Source organism: Dermacentor albipictus, chromosome 5, assembly GCF_038994185.2.
Source record: "Dermacentor albipictus isolate Rhodes 1998 colony chromosome 5, USDA_Dalb.pri_finalv2, whole genome shotgun sequence".
NCBI lineage: Eukaryota > Metazoa > Arthropoda > Arachnida > Ixodida > Ixodidae > Dermacentor > Dermacentor albipictus.
The window spans coordinates 129,329,138-129,344,527 of NC_091825.1; the positions used below are offsets into that span (position 1 = coordinate 129,329,138).

Here is a 15,390-nt window from a genome sequence, read left to right on the forward strand (position 1 = left end):
CAGGTGTAATGTAACAATTATTATAACAGTTCTATTTTCCTAATCTAGAAAAACGGAAAAGTAGGCGTCTTTCGGGCCTACTGTGCCTGAATCTCAAATAATATACTTGGGCAAGAATAGCAAAGGTAAAAAAAAATAGCAAGAAATCTCAACACGCACTGGACTCACTATCACAACATACAAGCACAAAAATAGTGTCACCTTACGGACATGACGTTCAACTCTTCGTCAGTTATACGTACTAGGAGGCCCTCCTCCTACTACGTCACTACGGTAGACGTTGAATGTCAAGAAAGGAAAATAATCAAGTAGGAGGAATCCTTACAATTTAACGGCTTTGATTGGGTCTAGGCAAGCTTGAGAGCGTGACGTCACGAAAATGCATTGACGCTGCCATCAGTCAGTGCAAGCCCCTCGCCCCTCAAAAGAAAAAAAGAAAAAAAAAAACGAGAGAGAGAGAGAGAGAGAGAGAGAGAGAGAGAGGACTAACTTAACGAGTGAGAATTTTCTCTGAAGATGAGACTCATAAACGTAATCACATTTCCGAAAGTTTCTTTCTCAAAAACGTACCGCGGTCAGGACCCACTGCGGGCCTTCGCCGGACGATAAGGCTTAAGCTCTCCAGTAGGTGTCCGCAATATGTCGAGACATGATTGACGATAATCTGTCTTCATTGCTGAAAGCTCAAGCTATACTGTTGGCTTTTCACAGCGGCTTCAGTGCGGTGGCAAGACGTCTGTCCCGAGTTAAGTACGTGAAAAAGGCGGGAAGCGGCGTCGTTTATAGAATTGCTGGAAGTTCACAGACGTCGAGAACGCGATCCTTCCTTTTAGGTGCTTTGACCTTATTTATTCGAGGACGAAAAGCTCAACAAAAAGCAGGTGCACAAACACGCACACACACAAAAGAGGAAAAAAAGAAAAGAAAGGCAGTGGCGAAGGCTTAGGCGCAAAAGCAACATTTCGACTTGTTTTTTATCCCCTTTTCGGCTGCTTGAGCCACCCGAAAGTGTGATGGTGCGCAGTGAGGGGCCACTTGCAGCCAATCCCTTTTTCTCCGTCCAGCCCGCACAACGTACCGTCGGTCCCAACCATTTCATTGCTTCAACAGTGTTTAAACGTGCGATCTTCTTTCATACATCATACCTCGATGACTCGACGTATTTGGCGGTGAAAGGTTCCAGTAGAGAGCGAAAGACGGTAACTGCGGTTCTCAGTAGCCCCTTGTTGCCGCCTCGTCCGGTGAGCGCAGAGGACCGACGGGGTACGTTCACTTGGCACGGGGCATGTAGCACAGGTGTCTTCAAAGCCACCGCGCTGCGGTTCGAAGAGCCTTTGAACGATCCCCGTCCAAAATGGCCTCTTGGGGGTAAGCGCATAGTTAGAAACGCTTGCAGCTCTCGCGTGCGCTTTTTACTACATTCCACGGCGCGCACGCAGTCTTGACACTCGTCGAGGTCTTGAAACGGCCCGCGACAACTTCTGTGCTCGCTAGACGCCAGGATTAAGATATTCCTTTAAGCGTATTCGCTTTTTCATTACGTTCCTACGACTTTCACATTCCTTTATGCATTTATTGCCCCCATTCCTGCCACCTGCCGGCTAGTTGTGACAAAAAATGTTGGCGCGGTGTTACTCGGGCCCGTGACGAAGCGCGATAAGAAAGACTATAGCGGGAATAGAATGCACACACGTTACTCCAGCTGTGATTTCATAAGGTCACACTCAACGAAACTTCCTTGTTACTTCGCATTGCCAACTTCCGTCATATCTACATAACGGATAGAGGGATGGCAACGAGGTGGTACGCATTTGAATAGGTGAGTGCCCGAATGCAACGTTACTTCAAAGTCGGCGAAAAATCTCGTCATTCTTTTTCCCACAAGTATCAAACACGTATATGGCCATCGTCCACGTGAAATCGCTGCGTCCGCGTCCCAAGCGTGACTGTCACAACTGGTATTTGTATTCCGGCATAACTGGGGAGCGGTGTAGTGCACGAAGCCTTTGCTGAATCACCCACAGAACGTCATCACTTTGAAGTGATTTCTTCACCGCTCAGAGGCAAATTTTGGTAAACGAACAAGTGCGGGTCGTTAGGGGAACAGACAGAAAACACACGAAGCAGGTGGTGTCCTCCCTGAACTATCGTACACGAAAGCACGCGCCCTTGTCGGCATGTGTTTTCCGTGACGGTTTCTCCCTCTCGTTGGGGGAGGACAGAATCCTCGTCCGGTGTGATTCATGCCTGACATAACAAGCTCTCCCTCGCCAGGTGCGGGCCCTCGTCCAACCATATGGTTGTCATCCCCGCGGCAGTCCCTTATCACTCGCAGACAGAGGCTGCTTGTATTTCCGGGCACTCGACCCAGAATGTCTTTCGCGCCCAGACTGCACGAGTGCGGGCGAGGCGATGGCGTCAAGTGTTTTCATGTACAGCGGCTCCGGCAAAGTGACGTCACCTCTGTCGAGCGTTCTCAGAAGTAAGGCGCGCGCAATCGCAAATCCCTCCAAACGGCTTCCGCATGCCATCTCTTGTCGCATTGTCGTCGGCTAGTGCATACGCAAGTAAGACAGACAGAAAAGAGACGGTCGTAATGTGCCTCGTTTATGGACGGGCATAGGCACTGGCGTAGCGACTCCTTCATCGTTGCACTATAGAAGCGCGCTCACTGGTCGTAAATTTTTTTCCGACAGAGAAACCGCTCCTGCACACGAATTAGGTTGGCGTACTGCACGCGTTGCATTAATTCGGTGAGCTTTAATGTTAGCTGTTACTCTCTCGCGCACCACGTTGTGTAGTTACGATTTCGGAATTTGATTGGTTTCTTTATCGACAATAAAGGTGCCGAATCAGCCACCTTTCAGGTCCACGTACCTGGACCAACAGGTGACTGTGCGCGTGGCATCTGGCACTCGATACATAATTGTTACCTCGCCGAAATAATCTTCCAATTGCAAATATCTTAAAGAACCAATAAAGTTTTCCATTCCATTCCAATTACAGATTAAAAAGCCGCCCAGCCAACTTGCAGAAGGGTGTTGCGTGATCAGGACATAGACACCCCCTTTGACCAAGTGTTACCTATAGGAATGTATAGGGAGCTTCGGTATCAAATAATCGTTTGACGTGTTGAGAAAGAGCGACCAATAAAGGCTAGGTCAAGACAGCTGCCGTACGTGTCGCACCATGTAGGAACGTTGGGAAATCGCCATTCTCGAGCGAAAGGCCGTAGTGGGAAGTCAGGAACGCCAACAGCAAAACCTCGTTATAGTTACTTCGTTATATCTATTATTACATCTACTGCAACATGAATCGCTATGGGGATTTCCAGGGAAATTTCACTTACATTGTTTTATCCATTATTTCGTTATATCTCCCTCCCAAAACTCCACCCTTCACTTAACCCAGACCTCCGATCGGACTACACCGACGCGAAGCGTGTTTTCTGCGTCGGTTGTGGTTGGGAGTTGCCTTCACGAAAGCTTACTCAGCACTAATTGAAATGGCTGATAGTCCTGCATGTGGTGTCTGTGGCTGAGAGGCGAACATTGACCGCCTAGTGTGCCACTGTCCTCAGTTTGAACCACAAAAACAATCTATGACAAACGCATTGAGGAAACTAGATGATAGTCGTCTGAGCGAACAGACAGTGCTAGAGCACCGTCCCTACCTATCACCGGCTCAGAAAGCAGTGAAGGCACTTTTGTGCTTTCTGAGAACGTCTGGCTTGTGCGAGCGCCTTTGACTCTGTAGTGCTGCTCGTGGGCGTCTCTCTACCCCCCCCTCTCTTTCTCTCCCTTCTTTCTATTGCCCTACTCCCTTCCCCCAGCGCAGGGTAGCCAACAGGACTCCTAATTGGTTAGCATTCCTGCCTTCATTTTATCTCTCTTGTTATATCTCATTACGCTACAGCGATATTTAAATGCATTTGTCCTTTCGCAACAGCCCTTCTGGAATGGAATGGATAAGGGAAGAGAGAATAGTCTAGAGAAATTTGAATTCCCACAAGCAACGCCGGAAGAAGTAAAGAAAGCCTTGGGAGCTATGCAAAGGGGAAATGTATCTGGGGAGGATCAGATAACAGCAGATTTGTTGAAGGATGGTCGACAGAGTGTTCTAGAAAAGCTGGCTACCCTCTATACGCAATGCCTCATGACTTCGAGCGTACCGGAATCTTGGAAGAACGCTAGCATAATCCTAATCCATAAGAAAGGGGACGCCAAAGACTTGAAAAATTATAGAGCGATCAGCTTACTGTCCGTTGCCTACAAAGTATTTACTAAGGTAATTGCAAATAGAATCAGGAACACCTTTGTGGTTGGCACGTAAGACCGTGGTTTTGCCACGTAAAATTCCATAATTTAATATTTAAAAAAGAAAATTCCAACAAAAATCCCAATTCTCTACGTATCATTTGCAAAGGCGGCTGGCCAGTAGTTATCAGTACTTACGAACGAAGATTTGTGATTTGGTCCTCTGCTGAATAATACATTAGCCTGTAGTATGAGTGCATGTAGCCGATATCTCTTTCTTTTCTTTCTTGATCAGGGACCCCAAGTCGACTATTACGTAATTTGTAATATAACGTCATGGCATTTGTTCGATTACCTACGTTATAGTGTTTCACCTTCTGTTCGGCCAATTTCACTTAGAGCTTCTATAGGCTTGTTGGGTTTTCAGATGATGTTTGCTATTCTGGCATTTGTATTGCGCGGTACCGCGGGTTCATTGCTTTCCGTGCTTCAAATATGCGTACCTGTCTCTTCGTTGTCGCTCTCAGTATTCCAGCGTCGTGAAACGTAGGCTCCAAGGACGCGACAGAGCTTGATTTAAAGAAAAAAAATTATTCAACGTATAGAGTGGCGGTTTACCTGATTTAGAAAGACAGAAATAAAGTTTAAGGATAGCTAGATTGGTTAGCTGTAGAGGAAGGCTTGGCTTACTACTCCAAGTGAAACAGACGCATACATGAAGCTACAAAGGAGAGCCCACGGGTGTTCCGGCAAGAAAGCCTGACATTTTGAGAAAAATTCTGTCTCGGTTTCGCATCTTTTCGAGTTTCACGAGACGTACTTGATTTTTTAAACGAGTTCGTCTTCCGCTTCGAGTAATAGAGTATGCGAGGAAGCATACTGACGACCGACTGTCGCATATACTTTCGCTCCTCGTCGTACGAAAAAAAAAAAAAAAGACTGAATAGATGGAATATGCAACAAGAGGTCTTTTTCCAAGCGAGTTCAACGCAGCGCAAATTTGCTCCTCTCGCAGTGGACTTGCGCGCGGGAGGAAGAAAACAAAAATTCGCGATAAGAAATGCGGCGTCCGTGTTTACTATTGACGCACACTGGGACACGTTCCGTAGGTGGCTGTGCTGAATGGGAGTCCCGACTTAGGAGGCGGGTGCCGATAGCTGGGCAACTGTGCCGAGTTGGCGCGATACGCTGGCGCCCCAGTGTGAAAGCGAGCGCGGTCCTTCCAAGATAGCGAGGGCACCGTAAGACGTGGTATTCCCCAGCTGTATACCGGCTCCCCCGTGATGAATAGAGCATCAGTGAAAGTGAAGGAGCTTTCGGCAGCGCAGCCTAGTTGAAGAGAGGAAGACGCTAGTTAGGTTCTAACACGAACGCTCCTATTTTTTTGCCTTTTATCCCGGTGTTTAGTGCGGTCGTCTTTCTCGCCGAGTAGTAGCAGTAGTAAAAAAAATAGAATCCCATCTTTATTGAGGGAATGCCCTCAAGGCCTGCGAGTAGGCGGGGTGGAAGAATCGCCAAGCTCACTTGTTCACAGCAGGGTGTCCAAACTAACCTCCTTGTTGTGAGAGGCGCCGTCCAGCCATATCTGCAGGCTGTTTTCGTTTAGCGTGCTGACTTGGGCATGGGCGCCATGACGACATGACGCTATCGTTTTCTTTCATTGCTATTATTCCATGTTTTCGTTTTTTTATATTCTTGTTACTTGATTTGTAAGTGTTTATTTTGGCCTTGTTACTTTTGTGCTTATTTACTTGTCGTTGCTGTATATTATTTGCGGTATAACTGTTCTTCACTTCTCCTTGTATTTATTTTATAGGTACTGATATTCTAATGCCCCTCCCCTCTATAATGCTTCTTGTAAGCCCTGAGGGTAATAATAAATAAATAAATAAATAAATAAATAAATAAATAAATAAATAAATAAATAAATAAATAAATAAATAAATAAATAAATAAATAAATAAATAAATAAATAAATAAATATAATACGTGCAGTACTAGAAAGGCTGAGCGGTCGCGAGGGAGGCGAATTGGCCTATACAGCCATCTGTACTGGTCTTACAGATGAGCCGGTGAAATGAAGTATGATTGCGCACATCATGGGTCTACTTGAGTAGCATTTAGTTAAAACGTTTCAACAAAGCTTCGTCTAATGTCGATTCCAACAGGTGCGTTGGATCTACCGTGATTTCTTATTTGTTCGAAGACACATATTTTTCATTGGCGGAGCAAGGTTTATCATTAGGAGAAAAAATCAACAAATATTCACAGCTTTTAATCTTTTCGAGCCCAGATTGTCGAACAGACAACGACAGCTCTTACGCCAAGGACTATATACGTGGCAGCTTCCTTATTGTGAATAACTTGCATGTTGTGTTACCTCTAACCTTCACGAGCAATGCAATTCATTTTTAGTGACAAAACATTCAGCATCTCCGAGAAGACACTGCTAAACCTTACGACGTCACGTGAAGGCGATAGGAGTATCACAATGGCGGCCTATGTGGACTCCTTTGACTCGCTCAGGCCTTTCCCCTGCGTGCGCTAGCTCACCGCTGGCTTTTCTCCCCTCCCTATCTCTATCTTATGTTTCTTTTCCCTCGTTCCCGTCTCCCAGAGTAGAGTAGCCAACCAGACGCATTTCTGGTTAACATCGCTGCCTTCTCTTTATTTCCTCCTCATCTTCCTCCTCCCTTCAGCGCAAGCGAAGAGAAAAAATTGGCAGTGGCTTAGCTCGGCTATGCCAGGATATACGTAGCGAAAGCTAAGGCACAGCATGGTTAGCCTTGGTTAATCTTGATTGCACGTCCAGGTTAGTCTAGTTGTCTAGCCAGACTTACATGACTTACAGGCGTTTAGCCAGTCGTTCGGCGCGCTGTTCGTCTATTTCCTGGGCGATTCGTTTCCTCTTCATCTCGTTCCGATCTCGATTCCAGGCCTCCTCCTGCTTATCAGAATTGTCGCCGTCCATACTGACGTCTCAACTGTGGTTGCGACGCCCGCGAGCTCTCCTTTTTAATCCTCCGACATGTTGTCAGGCATGCGACGCAGCTGGCGAAGCGAGCGGAGCGCAACATGTGAGCGCAACGACGACGTACGCAGTGTGACGTCATACCAAATGGTGGAAGCGGAAAGGCGCGGCGCTGCGCAGCGGCGGTACACCTGTGGCTCGGTGCTACTAGTGGCGCATGCGCAGTAGGGATTATATAGGGAGAGAGAAAGAGAGAAATATCCGCGGTGAGGCACGCATTGTGACGTCATGTGCCTCCCCGGAGCACCGCTACGGCGAAATAACAAGTTCGCGGCCAGTGAAGCTTTCGCTTTAAAAGGAGAGAGAAACAGCTGTAGCTGTGCAAAAATGTGAAGACGCGTAGCAGGTTTACAAATGGTTGCGGAGACTTGTAGATTTGACTTGCAGGGTGTAGGAAACCGGACTTTTGCGCCTGGTTTAACTATTCGCGTTTATTCTCGTCTACGAATGAGCAGCCGTTACCACAGTAATGTATGAAACGATGTTAACATCTGCAATATTTATAACGTCAGCAAGTTTGTGTCATTACACTGCACGTTACGAAGCGCACTTCATAAGAAGCTCTATAATGGAGTAGTGGGAGCAAATAAGCATTCGGTTCGCTTACGCAAGATTCCTCGGAGAGGGCGAATCATCCCTGCTTAACTGGTAAAGCCTGGCTGCGTGAGCTGCGCAGCCTGCTTCGCTTGTGCAGTACGTTCTCGTGTTTTATGCTTATACTACACCCCCGTGGGGATGAAATTTATCGCGCGTTTGGTCAGATTCTGTATTTACTTGCGCTCACCTCACGCTTCGTAATATGCGAAAACTATTCGATAAATATTTTCGTATTTACGAATCGTGACTATTGCGTTCGAAGACCCAGTAGAATAGGACGCTATTTGATTCGCTGTTCAAAAAATTCGGAGCATTCTCACGCCCCTAAACATACATACCGTTAATTAAATTCCGCTTGTTTTCTGAGGGACAACCGCTTAGTTGTATTAAAGTTCCGGCACACCTTTGGCAATACACTTTCCAGTTGTCCATGCCACTCTTCTCGATGCAGTCACGGAGAGAAACCAAGGCTCAAAGCCCTGCAGTGCGGTTTGCGAGTTAAGGTGCAATGGCACGAAACTTCACAACCATATGAAGCTTAGATTCCGATGATTGCGACTAGCGAGAACCGGGCGCTTCGGTTTTCTTTTTTTTATTATATGGTATTTAGGACATGTTGTCGCCTTTAATTGGCGCCGGCTAATCCTTTTCACATAGGGATTTAAGAAATAAATAAATCACATTCAACATAATGAAATCGTAACAACACAAATTCCAGTGAAATAAGTACACTAATGCCACACTATAAGCGAAAGTCAACTCCAAACCATTAAAAAAAACACAGTCTGTTTTCTTTCTTGTTAATCATATGGAATGACACGCGTCGCACGGTCTGGAATAGACGCGACGATTTCGCGCTGGAACGTACGTCAGCAATAATTTCACGTGGCTACCGCCCTTAGCAATCATTAAATTGACGACATACGGCAGCGGACGTCACATTTTACATCTTTGTCACATTTTTACGTCACTAGAACGTAAAAATTTCAAGTGCCTTCACTGTCTTGCGGTGTGACGACTGTATAGATCGGCGTTCCAGGACTCTGTTCCGAAAGCGGCTGGTCAAGACGAGCCAGTGCGGTTCGAATTCGTTCGAATTCCTGGTACTGTCAGTTGAACTCGTGATTAATTTGTGCAACAAGGAAATGGCAAGAACGCAAAAAAATTGCGACTCCAATGACGTCAATATCAAGAGAAAGATTTACTCGGGATGCTTCATGCATTTTACATCGACTTGCTTCGCATTTTTTCTGACGACTGCCGTGGAGTGCCCTGCGTATGCGCGCGAAAGACTGACAATGGCAGATACATTGAGACATTTACACAACGGACCACTGTCGGAGAACCTCTTGCTAGGCGCATGGGCACAGAGTTGGCAGACGACAAAGACAATGCGTGCACTTTCACGTTTCCTAGGTGACACGGGCCTGGACTCACGCCTGCGATACCAGTTGTGTAATGTGTCCTTCACCTCGTTCCTCCCATTATCATCCCCCATTGTGAACCTTTTTCTTCCCCTTCCCTTACGTAGAGTAGCAGGCCAGATGCTCCATTATCCGGCTGACCTCTCTACATTTTCCAATCATTAAAATACTTCTTCTTCTGACGACTGATTTGCAAGCTAGGGCTTTCTCCACGACCACAGATGTTCTGTAGATCCGTGACAGAACGATGGATGGTGACATGTTTGTCATCGAAAGCTGTTGTACCTTATGCACTATGCGGAGAGCTACGAGCCTCCTGGGGCCGAATTCGCAAAGCCCTTCGTTTGCAAGTGCTGTTTACCATTGGCTGGCTACTTTCGCCAATGATATGCACGGCATCATCAATGGCTGACACCCCTGGTGAATAGCTTTAGTGCAAGACCGTTTTTGTGGATAGGGGCCCTGAACTTTAAAACATACAAGTGGAGAGCGAAAAGAAAGGAAAAAAATGAGAACGGTGATCCCTGTCCCAGTTTATGTTACAAAGCTGTAGACATATGGAATCATCTTTCAGTTAAAACATAACGGTGTTAGCTAAGTTATCCGCGTTCTACGGCAATAATTTTAAGAAAAAAGAACAAGAAAAAAAAACATTGAGGATAAGGGAAATGCCAAGTAGCGTTTTTTCTCTCCCCAGCTGTTAGCAAGGCTTTATTAACGCATAATGAGAGAAGAAAAAAGAATCACAAATTATGCTCTACGCTTCAAGGCATGACGGCTATACGATTCATTAAAACAAAGCTTTGAAGTAGTGGGACTTGTGAATCGTGATTTAATAATTCTTTTGCTTGTTCTGACGTCACATCAGGGGGGGGGGGGTTGAGTATTTTGTAAGAATCGACCTAATGGACCTTTCTATTTCGTCTGCTGTTAAAGTTATGATTGGCTAGGCTGGGCTGCGCGTCCGCAATCGCAAGGCGCCACAGCCAATCAACGCTTCAGCAGCAGACGAGATAGACACGCCCATTAGGTCGACTCTTACAGACATGCCTCCCCAGTTCAACAAGTGGCTTTCGCTTTTCGAGGTACATTCAGTTAGCGCGCAAGCGTAGCAGTTACACACTCGACAATAATTAACAACGATCGGGATACGTTACCGAGAATACATGTATTTGAGCGCCGAAGGGGATACACGCTTTATTAGTGTTATTGCTTTCTTGATATGATATCTTTATTTCGATACATTTATTATATGCATTGTGTTATGGTATTCCTTGATTTCGACATTCGATCACCGCCCTCTAACGCACGAAACGGCACGAAACGCTTGTTTACGAGTGATGCTACAATCCGTGAGCATCGCTGTTTGAAACACGAAAACCCTTCTTTTCGGACACCCCGATGCTGCGTTTGAAGCGGATGCCCGCCATCTGCTTTGGACGTGTCCTAGGACAAAAACAATTCGCGCAAGTGTTCTTCAAAGTGTGAAATTTAGCAGTGATAAAGTTGAAGACTATGAAAGATGGATTGTGGACATCACATTTTAGAAGTCACTGTTGCACTATCGCTATGAAACGGTGACACTAGGGCACTAACCAAAGGGATCCCGGTGTAGGTTACATCCAGCCCCTCCAGCGCAGGCCTTAACGATGACCAGCTTCTTTCTTTTTTGTGCTTGTCAGCTCACAACACGTGGCGGAGATGTCGGGCTAACTAGAACCACCTGTTGGGGGGTTCTAGTTAGCCCAGTGTTGGGGGACTAGAACAACCTGTCGGCCCACCCACGGGCATGCGCTTCAAGTGCTAGATGCTAAACACGTGCTCTATGCTGGCTGCCATACACCCCCCCCCCCTTCTTTCTTTTTTAAGTTCTTTCATCTGAATATGATAGCAGTAGGTCAGCAGCAGTAGCTTGAAGTAGGTAAAGGCAAGGCGCAGAAGACCAGGACTTAGGAAGAAGAACACAAACGACAAGACGGGCGCCACTCACAACTAAGTTTATTTTCGCAACAAGCCTGCCTTATGTAGGTCATTCACGCCGAGTCACGCACAAAACTTTAGAAGTAAAAAAAAAAACAGCAATCTATCGACCATTCAGGAATGTTATCTGCACAGCTATCAAAAGAGCAAACAAGAACCACACGTGGATCAACACAGGAGCAAACTGATCTAGTACAGCCTTTTTCAAAGCCAACGGGGACAAAAAACCCGACATAAAAAGTACCGTCTACACTTCACTACCAACCAATCTAACCACAACATAACACACTTCAAACGCCTAAGGCCCAGTCAGTGATAAAACCCGCACGACGATTGGAATAATGACCAACGAATAACACGGAAATAACATGAAAAATGCGTCTAAAAACAGCGTATGCATCAAAACTAAAATCTCTAATAGTCACTCACCTAAAAATTGATAGAATATGTAACCGCGCGAAAAAAGAACCACGCGACAAACAATGAAATGGACAGAAGTGATGAACGAGAAAGGTCTAAGAACAGCGTCTGCGTCAAAAAAAAGCAACAAAAGCCTAAGAGCCACTAGAAAATCGTCAGCAAAATAAAAACTAGTTAGAAGAAATAGAAATAGAAACTAGTTCTAAGAACAGCTAGGTCTAAGAACAGCGTCTGCGTCAAAAAAAGCAACAAAAGCCTAAGAGCCACTAGAAAATCGTCAGCAAAATAAAAACTAGTTAGAAGAAATAGAAATAGAAATAGAAACTAGTTAGAAGGTTAGAAAACTAGTTTTTAGAAGGTTTCATTTAGGCCTCTAGTTAGAGTGATTTCATTTGTTTTACCGTCTGTCATCCTTTTATTTAACTCAAACACTCAAACTCAAGCACTCAAACAATAATGCGAACCTCAATAATATCAGAGAGAGATAAAACAGATCAGAAAGGCAGGGAGGTTAACTGGAAGATAGAGATCCAGTTTGCTACCCTTCGCTTAGGAAAGGGTGAGGGGAGACAGAAAGATCTTTAAAAAGAAAAAAAGAAGTGCACACACATGAAAAGAGTGCGCACTTATCACTTCTAAGATATCATACACATAGATAATACGAATAAAGAACGCCTTTATAAATGGAGCGTTTTTTACGTGCATTAAACGGCTATTAGAGCGCCCTCTTTCATAGTTCTTGCTCGCCACGGGCTCAACAATTGATTTAAACTGAGTAGTCTAAGATGTAATGACATCAACGACGATTTAAGTCAGTGACGCGGTGTGTCGCGACGTACTCTCCTTTCGTTTGCTGGCGTTTGAGCCGAAATGGCTGGCGCAAAGACAGCTCGAACTCTGTCATTTGTGCGCAAACCGCATGCGGTGAGCACAGATGGCAAATTGATGACGCCGAGATTAAATGACAATAATTCCTTGCGTTTCTAGGTCCTATTCTTTCTCAGCATAGCAACAGTCACACACAGGTAAGAAGCTAACGACGAACATACAATGAATACATTGTCTGCCAGAAATGCAACCTTTACAAGCTGAACGTAGCTCCCTGCTCCACATCGCCGTGTCGCTCCGTACGTCGCCACGTGTAAAAGGTTACGCAACAACATACAACTCTACCATCTTGACCCACCAACATATTGGTCAGCATTGTCTTTGTGGTCAAAGAGCCAATCCACAACTCTCTCTAGAGCTTTCTTTACACTGAAATTTTGTTGAGGCTGCGATGACCGATGAGAACTGCCACACTATAACGGCTTGCAAGGCTTTGTGATGTACAAGCTGCGGGGCGTCTGTAAAGAATCCCGCTTAGAAAGCCGCATGTACAATGGATATCGCGCTCGTTCCAGAGCTCCCTGGCATCCGCGCTTATATACTTTTGACCTCCTAACTTGGTTCCATTGTCGGTTGGCTTCATGTTGTTGCTGCTAAAACTCGAGACCCTCACTTCCGATTCTTCTCGCTTACGATCATCTGCCGACACTTCAGCAGTACTTTCCAACTAACCGGCGAAGCAAATCAACTTCGCCGACTTAATGGAAGTCGTCTAGAAGAGTATACTGTCCTTCCAACCGCCCAAAAATATACACTGAGGTTATTTACCCGAGGGAATCAAAGGGAACCTCGCTTTTGTTCCTGAGGCCAGCGACTGGGTATATAGACGAAACCGGTGAGGCGCCCCCACGACATGGGCCCCCATACAGATTCACCCCGACACCCATTGGATCGCGGCCAGCAGCAGACGGCAGATGCTGGCGCCCGACACAGCATAATATAGCGCAGGGCAGCGGCCGCGCTACCAGACACCCATGGTCACGGAGAGGGGCCCCAGCCAGGGTCAAAGATCCCCACCGCTGAGCTGCTGGTGGTGGTGGCTCGGCGAGGGGTGGGGGTGGGGGGGGGGGGCGTTGGGGTTGCCGAAGGTCACGGACGGCGGAAGTCGGAGCAGCAGACAGCCGGTCACTACCGGCCGCAAGGCGGCACAATAGCCGAAAAACGATCGAACCTCCCTGAGGGGGTCAGCTGAGAGGCCGAGCACGGGTGTTTCGGGCGAGGGCACGAAGGGAAGGGGGGGGGGGGCGCCGGGAAAGGAGCGTCTGCTGGCTTGTGGCGGCAACGAAGTCCTGCGAAATGCAGGAACGGAGGGTGAGGCGCAGTGGTCGAAACCCGGCTCTCGTCTGCTCAGTCCAGGTACCCCCCCCCTCTGACCACCAAAAATAAATAAATCGTGGGACAAAATAGAGGCATGGCTGGAGGGGAGGCAGACGACCGGACGCGATAAGGAACAATCCGAAAAAAATGGAAATAGGAAGCGGTCATATTGGAACACTTAAATGGAGCGAAGGCACGAAGCCAGGGATTTCGGTAGCCTTCTTTTCCTTCGGCGGGAGCTTTCGCTTTTGTGTATCGGCGGCGTACGGTGCTGGGTTCCCGCACGTTCAATGTCAAGGTACGGCGACGCGCCGGTAGGAGCACGAGGAGAAGGAGCCGCGTAGTAAACTGGTATGAGCGGCTGCTGTGGACACGGGGGTGAGTGAGCGAGAGAGGGAGAAGTACGGAGCGGCGTTGAAGAAAGAGGGAAGGGGAGGGAAAGAGCACGGAGAGGGATGAGGCCTTGTCGAGGGCGCGATTACTCCCAGAGCATCTGGTTTGGGAGCGCGCTCTCGCTCGCGTGTATACCTACCGCTCCGAGCGAGTAACTTTCTTTCTCGATCGCGCCGCCAACGGCTCGGTCTCCTCTCAACTGTCGTCAGTCGCGGCTTTCGCACGTGCGCGCTCGGGAGGGGTTTGCCCGATTGTCGTCGTCGTCCTCTCTTGCAGTGGCGTGCGCCGCCGTTGCCATTTAGCGCTCCGCGAGAACTTGTGCTTTGTTTTTTTTCTTTCCCGTTCGTGTATTACTGTATTCTCCCCCTCTTCTCCGCGTGGATTCTTTCTTTATTCTTATTTGTGCCCAGTGATAGCGGACGCCTGTGAACTCTGTCACATCGAGCAACGCGAGATCGGCGAAGAGAGTGTTCAACGCTTTCGTCGTCTCGGAACACCGAGGAAGATATCGTACATTTCCAACCTTCAGTGATTGGATACCTTTCTTTGTTTTTTTTTTTAATTCTGCACTCCGACTGAGGATTGGTATGGAGGTATGTTTACTTTTCTTGATATATATCTCGTTTCTTGAGACGTTTAAGAAATGATGCGATGAGTGACACCTTTATGTTGTTTTGTCATTTGTGTCAAATCTCGGAGTAAAAAACATAGTCCGTTCACAATTCGTAAATGCAAATTTTAGAAACGGCTACGTCAATGTGGCGACTTCACTTGAAAGGATGGGAAGATTGTGTAGGCATTGGTTTTGTTTACTAGACAAAAACGGTCTCGTCAGTACACTGAATGTTAGCAGCTTCCGTGACAAACAGAAAGGACTGTTGACCTTAGTCAATGAGCATGGAGAGGCATGTGGTAACGGACTAAATTAATTTTCATGACCGCACGCGTTTCTTTAGCTACGCACTTCCTGCTAAGCTTACTGTAAATTTAATCAAATCATTGTACTGATGAAAGTCGACTTACAAGCGCAGTTCAGATCTTGAAAACGTATCGGCTTACCTCGAGTAGCTTCTACTAAGGGTCT

At 46.7% G+C, this 15,390-nt stretch overlaps 1 protein-coding gene across 2 annotated transcripts in view; it reads left to right on the forward strand.

The window, feature by feature from the left end:
- LOC135906368 (cytochrome P450 302a1, mitochondrial-like) overlaps positions 1–15,390 on the forward strand; it is a 100,826-nt gene that overhangs the window by 19,258 nt on the left and 66,178 nt on the right. The window contains exon 1 of one of the 2 annotated variants that reach the window (XM_065437720.2): positions 14,553–14,899. The exons of the other annotated variant lie outside the window; for it this stretch is intronic. The gene's annotated coding sequence lies outside the window, so the exon portion shown is untranslated. Of the gene's footprint in view, positions 1–14,552; positions 14,900–15,390 lie in introns of those variants that run through there. 2 annotated transcript variants of the gene reach the window in all.